A 15799-nucleotide genomic window follows, 5' to 3' on the forward strand; every position below is an offset into this window, starting at 1 on the left:
TTCAGGACTTAATAACTAGATTGTTTTCCCTGCCAGGTGCCACTCAGTCCACATTACTCACACTCTAGCTTTACACCCAGCAGCTGTTTCCCACCTAATGAAGCCCGTACAGCCTATGGTGTGTGGGGGAACCACTACACTTCCTAAAAAAAAAAAAAAAAACAATCACTGCACTGTGCCCTTGCTATTAATACCACTTGACAAACCTTCTTTCCTGATTTCACTCCAGCTTATAGACCATATGAACATCTTTTTCCTCCTCACTCACTTTCCTTCCTGTCACGTTCAGTGCCACCACTTGCATTCCGCTGCATTTATTTCATTAAGAGGACATGAGTGTTAGCATTTTGTATTGATTTCAGTGAGGGAAGCGTCCTGGCAGGTGCTGTAATAATAGACCCTGGTTGAAGGGTGCTCCAATGTAGTGACAGGCGTGTAAGAATAAGAAGCTGTCTAGTGCCCGTGAAGATTCTATTCTTTTCTGCTTCGCTTGTTTTATTCCTTTTATTTTTTATAATTTTGTTGACTTCATCAGTCGAGGCATTCTTGAGATATAACAGGAATCTAATCCACAATCTACACGACTACAGTAAAACTGGGTAGAGCTTTCTTTTGCTCTTAACAGCTCCCATTTTGCTGCATGGATTTTGTACGATTTTTTTTTTTTTTTCTCCTATCTCCTATTTTACAACATTGCGAAAGTGTTCTTTTTGCTTTTTGTATCCATGGAGGTCACTGAAGGGACACTGTACTCATTGTCATGTTCATGAATCCAGTTTGAGATGACGTTTGCTTTTTAACGTAGTTGGAAATCACAAGGTCAAAATAGGCTGTGGTATTCTCAATGTGGTGACGTTGCCCATTCCTGCCATACTCCAAAGCTGTACATATAGATGTTTAACCCTTAGAACCCGATGGACTGATTTTACGTCCAAAATCGCACCTTGTATCCTCAGCTCAATTACTCAGGAAGGCCTTTACACATCAGCATAATTCATATATGTTTAGGAAGGGTGCAACTTACTCTTTCTAAAAACAATGGTTACATCCCAGTGCTGTAAAGCATTTGCAAGATATCCACTGGGAAAATAATGTTTTAAATAATGTTTTATTCTTCCAATATAACTCTATTTATGTGCTCAAAACACAAAATCAACTGTTCACATATACTCTTGTGTCTCTGAGTAAATCGCATGACGTCATCATTGCCACAGATTACTCAATGTTGAAAAAAGGGACTTTCACCACAGCAAAAAACGTTCATTCTTTTATTCATTTATCTACCTATACAGCTCTGGAAAAAATTGAGACCACTTCAGTTTCTGAATCAGTTTCTCTGATTTTGCTATTTATAGGTATATGTTTGAATTAAATGAACACTGTTGTTTTATTCTATAAACTACAGACAACATTTCTCCCAAATTCCAAATAAAAATATTGTCAACGCCAGACAGATAGGAGGGACCCTCGCCGAATACAAGGTAAAGACTGGTTTATTTACAGAGCCGTAAACAGGATAACACAGCCAGATAACAGATTGAACAAAACTCACAGTGTAAACAGGAGACGTAGTAGTGAAAACAGCCCAAGATCCGAGGCCAGAGAGACAGTCCGATAGTTCAACAAATCCGATAAGGGCAAAGACAAAAGGCAAAATCCGTAAGACCTATATATACAAAACTAGAATTACTTTGAACTGGAACTTCCTAGAACACAGGTGACTCTGAACGGGGGAGCGTAACGCGATTGGGTGAAGGTGGGCGGCTGATGGTGACGTCATCACCAGTGGGTTTATGGGAAAATGGAGTTCGGGAGTGTGAAAGGAGAGTCTAGAGACGTGACAATTTGGAGCATTTATTCGCAGAAAATGAGAAATGGCTAAAATAACAAAAAAGATGCAGAGCTTTTAGACCTCAATGCAAAGAAAGCAAGTTTATATTCATAAAGATTTAGAAATCATAGTTCAGAAATCAATATTTGGTGGAATAAGCCTGGTTTTTAATTACAGTTTTCATTCATCTTGACATGTTCTCCTCCACCAGTCTTACACACTGCTTTTGGATAACTTTATGCCCCTCCTGGTGCAAAAATTCAGTAAGCAGTTCAGCTTGGTTTGATGGTTTGTGATCATCCATCTTCCTCTTCATTATATTCAAGAGAAAAAACACCTAAATAAAATAAATACAATAATGTTTTATTCTTCCAATATAACTCTGTTTATGTGCTCAAAACACATAATCAATTGTATTCACATTCACTCTCGGGTCTCTGAGTAAATCGCATGACGTCATCATTGCCACAGATTCCTCAAAATGTTGAAAAAAGGGACTTTTACTACAGCAAAAAGTAGTGCAATTTGCTATTTCCCAGGCAATATTATTTACTTCTAGTGCTTCAAACATATTTATATTATGCTTCAAACCAAATAATATCAGTAAATGACTCAAAAGTGTCCACAGAAAAAGTGTGAAACTACGTGCACTCAAACTAAAGCTAGAAAAGGTGCGTGCGTTCCTTCTGACCATGTGACGTGCACAGGGACAGGCTTTAAGTTGAGGATAGCAAGATTTTGGCATAATCATATTTATAGTATGGCTCCCAAGAAAAAGTACAGTACTGGGGAGGTGATCGACTAGAAATAAGTATCTAGTATAGTAAATCAATTTTGTTATTAGTTAGGATGATCTACCATATTGACCCTGATCAAAAAAATTGAAAGGCATAGGCTGCCCTGAGTGTCAGGATTTTAGTAATCTACATGTATCCTAGAGGTGTGATTATCAAGAAAAATAACTATCATCAATATTCTTATGCTTTCAACTCATATACACTCTAGTCTAGCCATTTTTCCTACTAGTATGAGGGAGTTTTTCCTTGCGACTGTTACCACCTCCACCTTGCTACTGTTGGCACACTGTTGGCATCACTGTGGTGCTAACTCCTAAGAGGCTTGGACCCATATCTCTGTAAAGCTGCTTTGCGACACTTCTTTTAAAAAACGCTATATGAATACAATTTTAAAATTAATTGCATATGTAAGCGGAGATTGATAAAATAACATGGCCACAGTGTGCCAAGAAAACATTTTCTACACCATTCATTACACCTATATTACCAGCCTGGACTGTTGGCTCAAGGCAGATTGGGTTCACAAATTCATGCTGCTGGTGCCAAATTCTGACCCTACCATCTGCGAGCCTCAGCAGATACTGAGGTTCATCACACCAGGCCGTGTCTTCAACTGTGCATCCTCAGCTTTCTGTTCTTTGCTGACAGTGGAGAAATCTGATGTGTTCTTCAGCTGTTGTAGCCTATTCATCTCACTGATGCTTTTCTGCTCACTACAGTTAAACAAAGGGTTTATCTGACTTTTCTGACAATAGCCTTCAGTTATCTGTTTGTTGAACCCAGTCGGAGTATTCTCCATCTACCTTTCATAAAAAAAAAATAAATAAATAAAAAAACATTGTAGCTACACAACTGTTTTGAACTGGTTGTTTTTTTCTTGGAATTTCTTGGAGAGAAATTCCCAATAAGCTTTACAATAAAGGTTACAATTAAATGTGAACATGACCTGATATTACAGACCCCATATTTTTATTTTTGTTTGTTTTTATTTTGTTTGTTTCTTCCAAAGAGAGCTTGCCCAATTGTGCAACCTCAGACCCTGAATGCTGATGGTGAAACAGCATGGCCTCGATCCTCTAAACAAAGTGTCTGCATCTTCATTTGCTGAGACACTCAGAGCTCACTGTGTGATTTCATGAGCTGCGCTGTTACGACGAAGTGTGGGTGATATAAATAATATCATGATTGTTGGGCTTCGAGTTCTCCAGCGGGCTAAGCGCTGCCACTATGATCCTGAGAGAGCACAATTGGCCTTGCTCTTTCTGGGTGGGTAGATGGAGCTCTCTCTCCACATCACTCCAAAGGGTGATGTCGATCAGCACAAGCCGTCTGTGAGCTGATGTATCAGAACCAAGCCCGTGCAATTTCCTCCAAGTGAACTGTGATGTTACTAAGCAGTGCTGCATCAACAGCGGTTTAAAAAGAGGTGGTGGCTGACTTTACATGTATAGGAGGAAGCATGTGCTAGCATTTATCCTTGTGAGTTCTTGATATTAAGTTAATGTTAAGTATCAGATTTTTGGGGGGACGAAGCGAACAGGTCTTTTTGTTGAAGCGCATTTGCTTGTACAGTCCTACTGGATACAAGCTGTACAGGGCTATAATAGAAACTAGGGGTGGGCAATATTATATTGTATACAATATATCGTGACACAGAAATATCATGATATTAAAAATCCATATCGTGATAATAGGGCTGTTCTGTCTTAAAAGTAGTCTATTATTTATTATTATACTGAGAAGCTTTAGGTGTATTTATTGTATATAATTGTTTTAGTTTGCAGTTTATATGCATGCACTAAATATTCTGCAATATTATTTGCTGCATTATATTACTTTATGCTATATTATTTATTTTGCCACATTATGATTATACTGTTATACTATTATACTATATTCCTGAAATTAATTAATTATTTTAGTTTTCCTATATCGCCAAGTATATTGTTATCGCAAAAATACCCTGAAATATCGTGATATTATTTTAGAGCCATATCGCCCACCCCTAATAAAAATCTTATGAGGTAACTTTTTGTTGTAATTTTTAATATGGTTTTAATGTAGTGTTTAAACAGTACTGTGAAATGTGCTGTGTGTTGATTGGTCTAACGAATCAGAACAGTGCTTGCCTTCATTAATTGTCTGCTAGCGTCTGTATCTTTTCGTTTGAAATAAAATTGACTGAAAGTGATTTCAGTTTCATGACATTTCATGCAGTTCTGATGCACTGAAGCAATAATTGTGCAGTGAAATCACTATAAGTAACATTGACCTTTGGATAGATTTGATTACTGCTTGGAGTCACTCCTTTAAGCCTGGAGTAAATGCATCTCAGATTCTCGGATTCAGGTAACTAAAAGAGATCCTGCACGATCGGATTAATCTTTACACAGTTTTCAAAGGGACGTGTGTGTGTTAAAAATCTGGCGAGGAATGTAGTTTTTGATGTGATGAACAGTCTGTTTCCAGGCTCTTTCCCACCACCTCTCGCTTTCTGAATCAGGCAAGATGGCAGTTGTTTAAGAAACGAGTTGAGAAGCTGCCATCTCCGCAGTTGTCCATTTTGAAGTGGCGGAGACGGGAAGCGTTCAAACGCAGCCGAGTTCCTTGCGCACTGCAGGGCTTTATGGGTAATTTTGGAAACCCTCGCAATCAAAACAAAGCGTTAGATTTGCTCCCAGCAGCACAATGTGAGGAAAAAGCCACAGATGATGCCTCTGTTCTCCTTCAGCAATTGCTCCCAAATTACGAAGCTGTAATTTAGCGCACGGGCTCTGATTGCCTCGTTCCACATTCCCCTCCCTTCTCTCGGCCCTGCTGCTGACGGGGAACGGAAGCTAAATTAGTCTCATAAGAGCACTTTAATCTCCTTTCTGTTTGCGCTCGCCTCGAACTGAAGCAGCCAGCGCAGCCGCTGGATACGGAAAGGATTTTTAATTCTTACTTTTTCACTTCTTCTGAGGTGGAAGGTTCTCATGTGTTTTTGCATTCAGCTGAGCTGTGTTGACCCTTGAATGTGCACTCAGGTGTGCGTGCACTGCATAAACATCAGCCAACCAGTAGACAAGCCTTCTTGGATAAGAGAATACAACAGTAGAGTGCAACTGACAGATTAGGCAATTGATGTGTGAAGTGTCTATTGGTGTTATGAAGCAGCAAATAATTCCAAATCCCCTAGTTGTCCTGGCTACACATGCTTGTGGTGATTTTAGAAAATGAAAATGCTTCAACCACATCTACCCTGTAGCCCACGTTGCTCATTCGCTCGTTCATTTGTTTTTTTTGTTTTTGTTTTTTTTTTCATCTACCTATACAGCTCTGGAAAAAATTGAGACCACTTCAGATTCTGAATCAGTTTCTCTGATTTTGCTATTTATAGGTATATGTTTTGAGTAAAATGAACACTGTTGTTTTATTCTATAAACTACAGACAACATTTCTCCCAAATTCCAAATAAAAATATTGTCATTTGGAGCATTTATTCGCAGAAAATGAGAAATGGCTAAAATAACAAAAAAGATGCAGAGCTTTTAGACCTCAAACAATGCCAAGAAAGCAAGTTTATATTCATAAAGATTTAGAAATCATAGTTCAGTAATCAATATTTGGTGGAATAAGCCTGGTTTTCAATCATAGTTTTCATGCATCTTGGCATGTTTTCCTCCACCAGTCTTACACACTGCTTTTGGATATCTTTATGCCACTCCTGGTGCAAAAATTCAGTAAGCAGTTCAGCTTGGTTTGATGGTTTGTGATCATTCATCTTCCTCTTGATTATATTCCAGAAGTTTTTAACTTTTATATTTTCTTTTTAGTTTTTTTCAAGAGCTGTATGTCATAATTAACATCAGTTTCATAGGCCCTAAAATAGAACCCAGTGGGACACAATTAGCTACACTAAATCAACTTTACAAAAAATTGGCTTAATGCTGAAAAAAAAAACATAAATTTTTCACTTCTGTTCTGCCTTACTTTCTTCTTTGTTCCCTCAATCATACTACATATACTAAATATACATTTTAAGCAAGTCCTGAACAGTACCAAAAGATGACAGGCACAGCCTGCTGCTGCTACTACTACTGCCCCCCAAAAGAAATCTTACATATGATTCATTTTGTGATTCTTTTTTTTTTAATTATCTTGTGATTTAGCCGGTTATTCCCCTAAAGTAGATCGTTTTATTAGTTTTATTTGAAGCACAAGATATTTAAACAAGCAAATCCTTGTCCTGATATGACAATTATATTGTTAGTGATTATGCAGTATGATTATGCAGCCTTTTATTAATTAAACACTTCTTAGCACTTCAAGCAGTTTGCCCAAATTTCATTAAGTGTTTCTCTTTGCTCTAAGAATTTGAGCTTCAATAAACAAGTGCAGCAGCCAGGCTTCAGCTCAAATAGTTATTTTTCTTATTATATTTGCAATCTGAGCCCATAATAGGCTTATATTTTCAGGTTGATATTTGTCACTGAGCAAACAGTTCAGTCTTTAAAAAGTAGATGGCAGATTGTTTTCTTGTACTACGTTTTTATTGCAAGTAGAGCTGGGCGATATGGAATATGGATATGGATCATGATATAGTTTTCCATATCAGTCGATATCGATATGCATCACGATATAAATCAAATCACTTTCTTTTTACACATAAGTCAGAGTCATTTTTTGATTATTTTATTTTGCCAGAAGTTAACAAATGAACATTAGAACATTATATAACTGTATAAATAAATAAATAAAAATAATCAAATGCTGTATATTTAAAGATCAAATGTAACAGAATAACAAAATAAACAGAACTATATTCTTCGGTCAGTTCCAAATCAGTAAAATCTCCTACAAAATAAAGTAAATTCTATTTTGATTAAAAGTTCTTTTTTTTTTTTTTTTTGCAAGCCTCAATCATTTCTGATTCTCATTTTTTATTTATTTATTTATTTTTTTTTTTTTTATTTTTTTTTTTTTTTTTTTTTCTTTCTTTTGCTTAGATCAGATATGGCTCTGTGGTGCTGCTCCTAAGAGGCGTGGACCTGTTTTTACTCTGTAAAGCTGCTTTGTGACAACCTATATAAATAAAATTGAATTGAACCATATATATATATATATATATATATATATATATATATATATATATATATATATATATATATATATATATATATATATGAAGGAATGACAGCAGGCTTCTGGGAAAACCTCAGGTGATGTGGAGATCTGCGCAAGTGCAGTAGCCAGAACAGTTCAAGCTATAATGTTTGTGCTTTATTAACCTAAATCCTACAAAAAAAACTATCCAAGTATTTTTTTTTTTTTTTTTAGTTTTTATTAGTTATATAAAAAAAAATTATACACTGTAGCAAATATGGCTGTGGAGGAAACAGCCTCCATGACCAACAGCACTAATAACATGCGTGTATGTCATGGAGTCCACTATTACCATTTACATTCATGTCACATGCCCATTATCAGAAAATGTGTCTGTTCTAGTCACATTGATGCAAATCAGTAGATTGTAGCTGAAGTGAACTGAGCATGCTCAGACTCTTTAAGTATGCCACGGAGCCTGATAGGATGTTGATTACTTTGTTGACTCAAGAAACATCTGCACTCCTTATGTTTTTCCACTCTTTCATTCAGATTCTCTTTTAATTAAAGGCCAGTCTCGACACCCAGCAAGCTCTGTATTAGGAACACCTGTTCTGCTCCTTATTCTTGGCACACCTTGGATGTGTTCAAATGACTCAATTATCTCCTGAATGGCACATTCTATTGATGCTGACAAGGTGCATCCTTTCACTGCCTCAATTTAGCCATCATGTAACGGTACTCCCAGCATGATAATGCAGCATAGCACAAAGCAAAAGTCATGTTCAGCTGAGAAGGACTGAACTTACTGTGATGTTCATGGTATGACTGGGTCTTCCCATTCACAGAATCTGAATCCATTAGAAACATCTTTTGAGTGTGATTAAAGTGCTTCTGATAAATTGGAAGGAATTGATGTGTGATGCAATCGTGTCAGCATGACCCAGAGGAAAGAATGTTCTGAGAGTGAAAGGATGTTCTGCTCTATAAACACTGTAAATGATTCATTATTGGGTCATGGTGTCCTTTCATGTAAAGTTGCTTTCTTGTAAGGATTTGAATGTAGATAAAGTTTAGTATTAAATTGTGGATTGGCTTTTTTTTATTATTATTATTATTATTCTTTTTTATATTTTTAAACCAACAGCTGCATAATTTATTTGCTTTAATGCATGCTGCTAGAGCTGGGCGATATTGTTAAAAAAATATGTATGTTTATTAATTTATTTTTTTAACGAATAGTAAGCAGCCCTCTTCAAACTTACATGCAGCCTTTATGTTAAACAAGGTGCAAACAAAACCCCCTTCTATTTTAGTTTAGTTAAAGTGTAAAATATGAAAATCACCAAGAGAGTTGTTAACAGGTTTTTGGCAGAAGCAAATGTCTATCTAATGAGATTCCCCTATGAGAGCTTCTATATGTAAAGATGTACAATCTCGATTATCCCATTTTGAAAAACGCATTGCAAACATTAATTGCAAGAAAATACAGCTTATCAACATCACACCCCAAAAAATATTTATAATAAGGATACAAAATATTCTTAGTTTTCTCATGTCCACTTTTTTGTGGTGTTCTTCTTTAGACTTCTTCAGTAAGCCGGATAGCTGTATTTACGTTATACCAAAGTACAGGTAATTCAATTATCAGTCAATAAAGTCAGCAAGCTCCTCCTTTTCAAGAAAAGTCAAGAAAACCTCCCAAATCTCTCTAAATTCCTTCATTCTACCCATAAAAATAATATAGGATATTTTTTCCTTAGTGAGATTTGAAGTCATTTCTCTTATCCACTGTGGTAGACCAGGGGTTACAGTTATTACTGTAAAAAGTAGTACCGGCAGAAATTGTATGTTCCACACTGTTATTAGCTTTAACTATTAGTCCACAGTTTATGTTCGTTCTAACCCATGGAGATGTGTACTAAGTGCGAGCGCTAAAATAACAAATACAGGTGTTTTTATTTCAACTGAAACCCATGTTTTTACTTCAATTCCGCCTTCCATCCATGTTCTCCCCATTGTGGAAATTATAGGCCCCTCCTTGTCTGGCTACACTTACAATATGATTACCTGGTTATATATTTTTATATATATATATCTTTGTGGCGGTCTCGATTTGTGCTGGTAATGTCTTATTTTTAATATGCTTTTTTTTTGCATAATATTAGCAGGTAATGGGCCGTGGTGGACTCAGGGCTGCATTATCATTCTGCCTTTCTACACAACAGAAAATGGGATCGTCAACAAAAACCTGCTCTTGTATTGAAATCTCTCCTGCTCCTCTGTTGCACAGGGCATTTGAAATGTAATTACACACTAGCAGCCAGCTGCAGCAACACAGCCATACAATTACAAAGAAATGACAGAACTGGTAGAAAAAGCGGGAAACGAGTGTGCCAGCGCTTTCTTATTGGTTCAGCTCTTGGGCTGTTTCCCCCCATGAAGTGCTTCACTCTACTGGAGGCCCATTTCTCTGCTAAGTGTGACTGCAAATGTACCAGCATATCTCTCGCTAGCTCAGTAGCACACTCAGTATTTCTTTTTCTTCTTTTTCCCTTTTCTCTCTTATCCCTCTTTGCCTTCCTCTTTCCCTCCCAGCTCACTTCTATTCATCTCCCTCCCTCTCTTCTCCCTCAGGTATTTGTTCCCTCCTTCTCTCCAGTCTCAACTCAAGTCATTCCTAAAAGACAGATCTCATATATGTATATTGTACTTACTCATGGCTGCACCCAGCCCCCCCTGACCTCTCTTCCATTGCTTCACTTCTTCTTATCTATGCTAATACATGCAGGTATGATTTATTTATAGCTTCTTACGCAACTATACAATGCTAACAAGCATCGCTTAGTTCCCTGCAGTATGCTTCATGTTTTGGGTGTGGAGAGGAGCAGTGAATGAAAGAAATAGGTCACCTTCACTCCCGTTTTAGAGATGCACTCAGAAGTATTTAAGGCTGATCCTATTGAGGAGTTTGTTTGGTGTCGCGGCGGCGTGCGATTATGATGTCTCTTCCTCGGTGCTTCAGCAAGGAAGGACATTGTTTAAAGTGACAGGCCTTGCCATTCACCTTAGAGCATTATCTCTTGTGCTTCTCAGGCACGGTAGACTGACTGCAATGGGGGAGCGTAGGCGTGCAGACTTCAAACCTTCAAATTAAGATGGCCTTAAGTCTTAAGTTGTGGATGTGAGTGGAGGAAGTAGGAGGAAAAAGGGAAGAGCCTCTAATCTGTATCAGACGAGAGCCTTAAGTGTGCTCAGGGATCAATGGGTCCTACACATTCACTTCATCTCAGCCAAGCAACCTCCCACAACCCTTTATTCAGAGTATAACCTGTATTATTGGATTTTTTTTTTTTACCTAGTCAATCCATGGTGAAGTCTCCTCACTCTTTGTAAATATATAGCTTTATACATATTTTATAATGTATATGTTTATTCCTTTCTACAGACTAAGGCTGGACCATAATTCAATATCAATATTTATTCCCAAGATCAGTAATGGTTATGATTTTTATTTATTTATTTATTTATTTTTTAACACATTGTCACTGTCTTAATATCACTAAAAACTGTGGTGTGGCTAAACCGTCCACCACACTATGAAGACTGAATCCAATTATATCGGGTATGATTAAATGTGAAGTGAGCCGGTTTTGGTGTAAAAAGTGCTTTAGTGTTTCTATTTCAGGCTGTTTTAATTTGATTAAAGAGTGGGCAGCAAACAACAAGAGGATTTCTTACTTATAAATATTTATGACATGCAAACATATAGTCTCTGATTGGCTGACAGCACTGTCACTCGCAGGCCATGAATCTTAATTTACGGGTTGCCGTCAGTCCAGGGGCTTTTTTTCTGATTCGCTGATTTTTCTGTTTTCTTTTATTGGTTAATGCATGCAATGAGGGTAGAAGAACATAATTTTCACATACAGTGTGCATATACAACTGTGTTACCCACTCTGTTTTTTTTTTTTTTTGTTTTTTTAAGCTAAATGACACCTTTTAAACCTGGCGAGTCTGGCTATCAGCTAGCATTGCAGCTACCTCACTAGTTAACGCCTCATTAAACCGGCAGCTTCATGCCAGTGTCCTAAACTTCATAACCGAAGACCAGAGTAAGCTATAGATGTAATACATATTACATAATACACACAATCATTTTATTTCAAACAATATGACTTGAGCAATCTAGCCACTGCAGTCAGCAATTTACACAGCTTGCAAAATCAGTTAGCATCGCTGGTTCAGGGGTTAGCATTGTGGAGAATCTACAATTGTAATCTTTAGTGGAAAAATATGAACTAATACCATTACTAAGGAACATCCAGATTCTTTCATTTTATTTAGACTTCACTTAGTAAACATTTGATCAAAATATGGTTGAATATCTATTCACATTTGCCTCTCAATTAAGACATATTTAATTTGTCTAGGATCTCCTGAAAATAACATCTGGCTATCTCTCCAATAAATTATTATATATATATATTTTTTATAAAGGTTCTTTAAACTATACAATATATTGGACTAGGATTACATCATCTGTGACAAAGGCTCATTTAGACTGACAGCAGCAATGCATGATGAAGCACAACCCAGGCTGTGGCATTTAACAGATTTAAAAGAAATATATTGTGATAGAAATGTTGACATTATCATTCATCAATACATCAGACCTAACTTGTTAATAGTAGTAGTAGGTGTTTGTCATTTGCTAGTTCATGCTTTCATACACTCAATAACAGCATTGTGGACACAGTCGCTGGGCACAGTCGCTGGGCACAGTCGCTGAGCACAGTCACATCTGCTTGTGGGAAGTGATACAAGATACGTCCTTACTCTCTGACTGACTCTTACTTAGTGGTGGCACTGAGTGTTTAGATTTATAGCAGGTGCTAAAGATTTAACCTTACTGTATTTATCACAGCTATCCTTGAGTTTCATATCCTCAAGGTTATGAAATATGCTGTATTTTTTGAAGTTGTGAGCAGAAGAGACATTTTTTGTGACAGGGGCTTTTTAAGACATTTAAAACCTCTTGAGTATGTTTAACACGGTAACCATGCAACAAGTGGTGTCTAAATTCAGAATGTGTGCGATTTTTTTAATCTGTATTTTTTTTCTCCATGTGCTCCGTGTGGGGTTGAATGCCTCGAGGCTTAGGACAAACACAGGGCCACCTTTCTGCTTTGCCAGCATTTTGAATCATGCTCCGTCAGCCGACAGTGTGATTGGATTTAACTTGTCACGCAATTGGATCAGGCTGCCGCTTGTGTGGAGACAACCCCTCCCCACCATTTATTTTATGTAAAAAAAAAAAAAGCACAGGACCTGCTTGTGAGTTTTTGGTGACCTTTTTAGAGTGGTTGTATAGTATGTAAATTTGTCACAACCCTACATTTATGGCAATTTTGAGAAGAGAAGATTGTTAGACTTTATTTCTACTCCTTACATTTTTACACAGTTATCTGTACTTTCTACTCCTTTCATTTTAAAAAATATTAAATTAATTATAAATTATAATTCAAATAAATCCCTTATCCAGATAAATCTGATTGAATTTGATAAATTTGATATTTGATTGGTTGGATAAGAAGCATTAAACATATACCATCTTGACACCGTATTGGTTAATACACAATCAAGAGAACTCAAGCTAAATGTCCCAGCTAAGCTTCTTTAATATATTTGCATTGTACTAGAATGCATTTATTTTTAATGGCCATGTATGCAGCTGAAATAGGGAGCCTAGCACATCCCAAACTATTTGAAACTTTTTTTTTTTTATTAAAGAAAAATGTTTTTTTGGGGGGGTTACGTAGAGCCCTATAGGCTCTTGTAGTGTGGCCTTCTTTATTTTTTTCCCCCTGACTTTACTTTTAATTTTATACTTTAAGTAGTTTTAAAACCAGTACTTTTAATTTTTTACTTGAGTTTTAAGCTTAAGTTCTTCGGGGTGCCGAGTGGTATGCAGCTTTGCCATCAGCTTCCAGCACCCAGAGGGAGCAAAATTGGCCTCGTTCCCTCCGGGTGGGAGGGATATCACTCCAAAGGGTGATGTCCACAGCACAGGGCGTCTGTGAGCTAATGTATCAGAATAGTGTCACTGCGCTTTCCTCCAAGCTCGCTGTGATGCTACTCGGCAATGCTGCATCAGCAGCAGCTTGGAAAAAGGTGGTGGCTGACTTCACATCTGCTAGTCTTCACCCTCCTGGTGTGTTGGGGCATCACTAGTGATAGGGGGGGTCTTAATGAGTGGGTTGGGTAATTGGCTGAGTAAAATTGGGGAGAAAATGGGGAACAGATTAGGGGGAAGAAACAAAAAAGCTTGAGTTTTTTAACTTCTATTAAAAAAGGTATTTTTAAACAACCATACTATCTATACTGAATAATGAAGGTCTATACTTTTAACATATGTTACTTAGCAGGATTACATTCAAGTATAGTGAGCACCCACAGTCCTATTTAAAACATGGAGTGAATAAGCTTATCTAGTCGTGTATTAAATAAACACAGACACAATTTTTTTAATCTTGCTCTGATCTCAATGGGATTAACCTGGTTAAAGTAAAATTAAAATAAAATATATTTACAGTGGTGTTCTGTATTACATCTATACTGCCCAGTCCTTCTTGCAGTGTGCCAATTATGTCATGTTCTATACTGCTATATGCAAATTACACAGTTCTGCCATGTTCTCATCCAGCGCGAGTGAAAGTTGTGCCTCTGCAATGTCCACGTGTCTTAATGAGAGCATCTGATATTAATTAGGTTAAATTAAGTGTAAAGATTTATATAGCGTTCGGAGGACTCCCTCCCCCGAGTCTTATTTATTATTTAACAAGCTCTCGCAGGACTCAAAGTGGAGCATAGCTGAGGTAGGATACCCTCTCCTGCTCTCCTGGCTGGCAGAACACACTCCAAACTTTTTTAATGAGTGGAATAAATCAGCGCCGAGTTCTGCATTGTCAGTAGACGTGGCATCACAAATGACACCAGTGGGGCATTAACATATTTTGTTTTCCTCCTCTAAAAACTGCTGTCTCTTCCAAACGTCACCAATAGAGCTGATTTACCAGTTTGTAGTTGGGACGCCCATGTGTGTGTTAAATAACTTAGCATTAAGCTAGACACACTTGGATTAGTCTTTCAACTTCCTTTTTCCCTGTCCTTGCTTCCTATCTGTTTTCCTGTTTCCTCAACACACACACACACACCGTAGCCTTCTCCCTGTACCGCTCTCTTTAGCACTGACATTATTCTAATTAAGGTACAGTGCTGGCTGGCGGCTGCCTATGTGCAGCGCTGATAAACCTGCTAAAACAGCAAGTGTTATGCACCCCGCCACCCCAGTGCTCTTGCTCCGACTTTCTCTCCTCATTCCCCCTCCATGATATTAGTCATGCATGGCTGTGAAGCCATTTTGTGAGACTTTTCCATAACCCCTAAAAACCTCACAGCTCAGCGATTACACTGATTGCTGTGTTGTTGGAGGGAATGATTGAATGGCTGCAGGGCTCACGCGGAAACAAATATCTCCACCTGACTTCCCTCTGTCTCAGAGTGAGAGGAACAGCAAGTTGCAGAGCTGCCTTTATTTATTTCCATGTTCGGGTCACGCCTTGTTCTTTGATCAAATTTATTTATTTATTTATTTTATTTTATTAGTCGCTCTTTCTTATGCATGAAGCTGTTCACTTTCCCTTAAAAATCCAAGTGATAGTCAATAGAAATGGTTTGTTAAGTAGTTTTTCAATGGCCACTTGGACTCCAGCCATTTAGGTCACTGTACTTTGCTAGTGTATATATAAAGTCTCGACATAGGCTATTTATAAATATATACAGCTCTGGAAAAAAAAAATAAAAGACCGCTTAAAAATTGAGTTTCTTTGATTTTACCTATTTAAGAAACCTCTGGAATATAATCAAGAGGAAGATGGATGATCACAAGCCATCAAACCAAGCTGAACTGCTTGAATTTTAACACCAGGAGCGGCATAAAGTTATCCAAAAGCAGTGTGTAAGACTGGTGGAGCAGAACATGCCAGGATGTATGAAAACTGCGATTAAAAACCAGGGTTATTTA

General features: G+C 37.4%; 1 protein-coding gene across 1 annotated transcript in view; it reads left to right on the forward strand.

Annotated features, from left to right (window-relative positions):
- The window catches only part of snd1 (staphylococcal nuclease and tudor domain containing 1), a 276271-nt gene that overhangs the window by 220319 nt on the left and 40153 nt on the right, over nt 1-15799 (forward strand). The window lies entirely within an intron of this gene.

The sequence above is a fragment of the Astyanax mexicanus genome, chromosome 2 (assembly GCF_023375975.1).
Source record: "Astyanax mexicanus isolate ESR-SI-001 chromosome 2, AstMex3_surface, whole genome shotgun sequence".
Lineage (NCBI taxonomy): Eukaryota > Metazoa > Chordata > Actinopteri > Characiformes > Acestrorhamphidae > Astyanax > Astyanax mexicanus.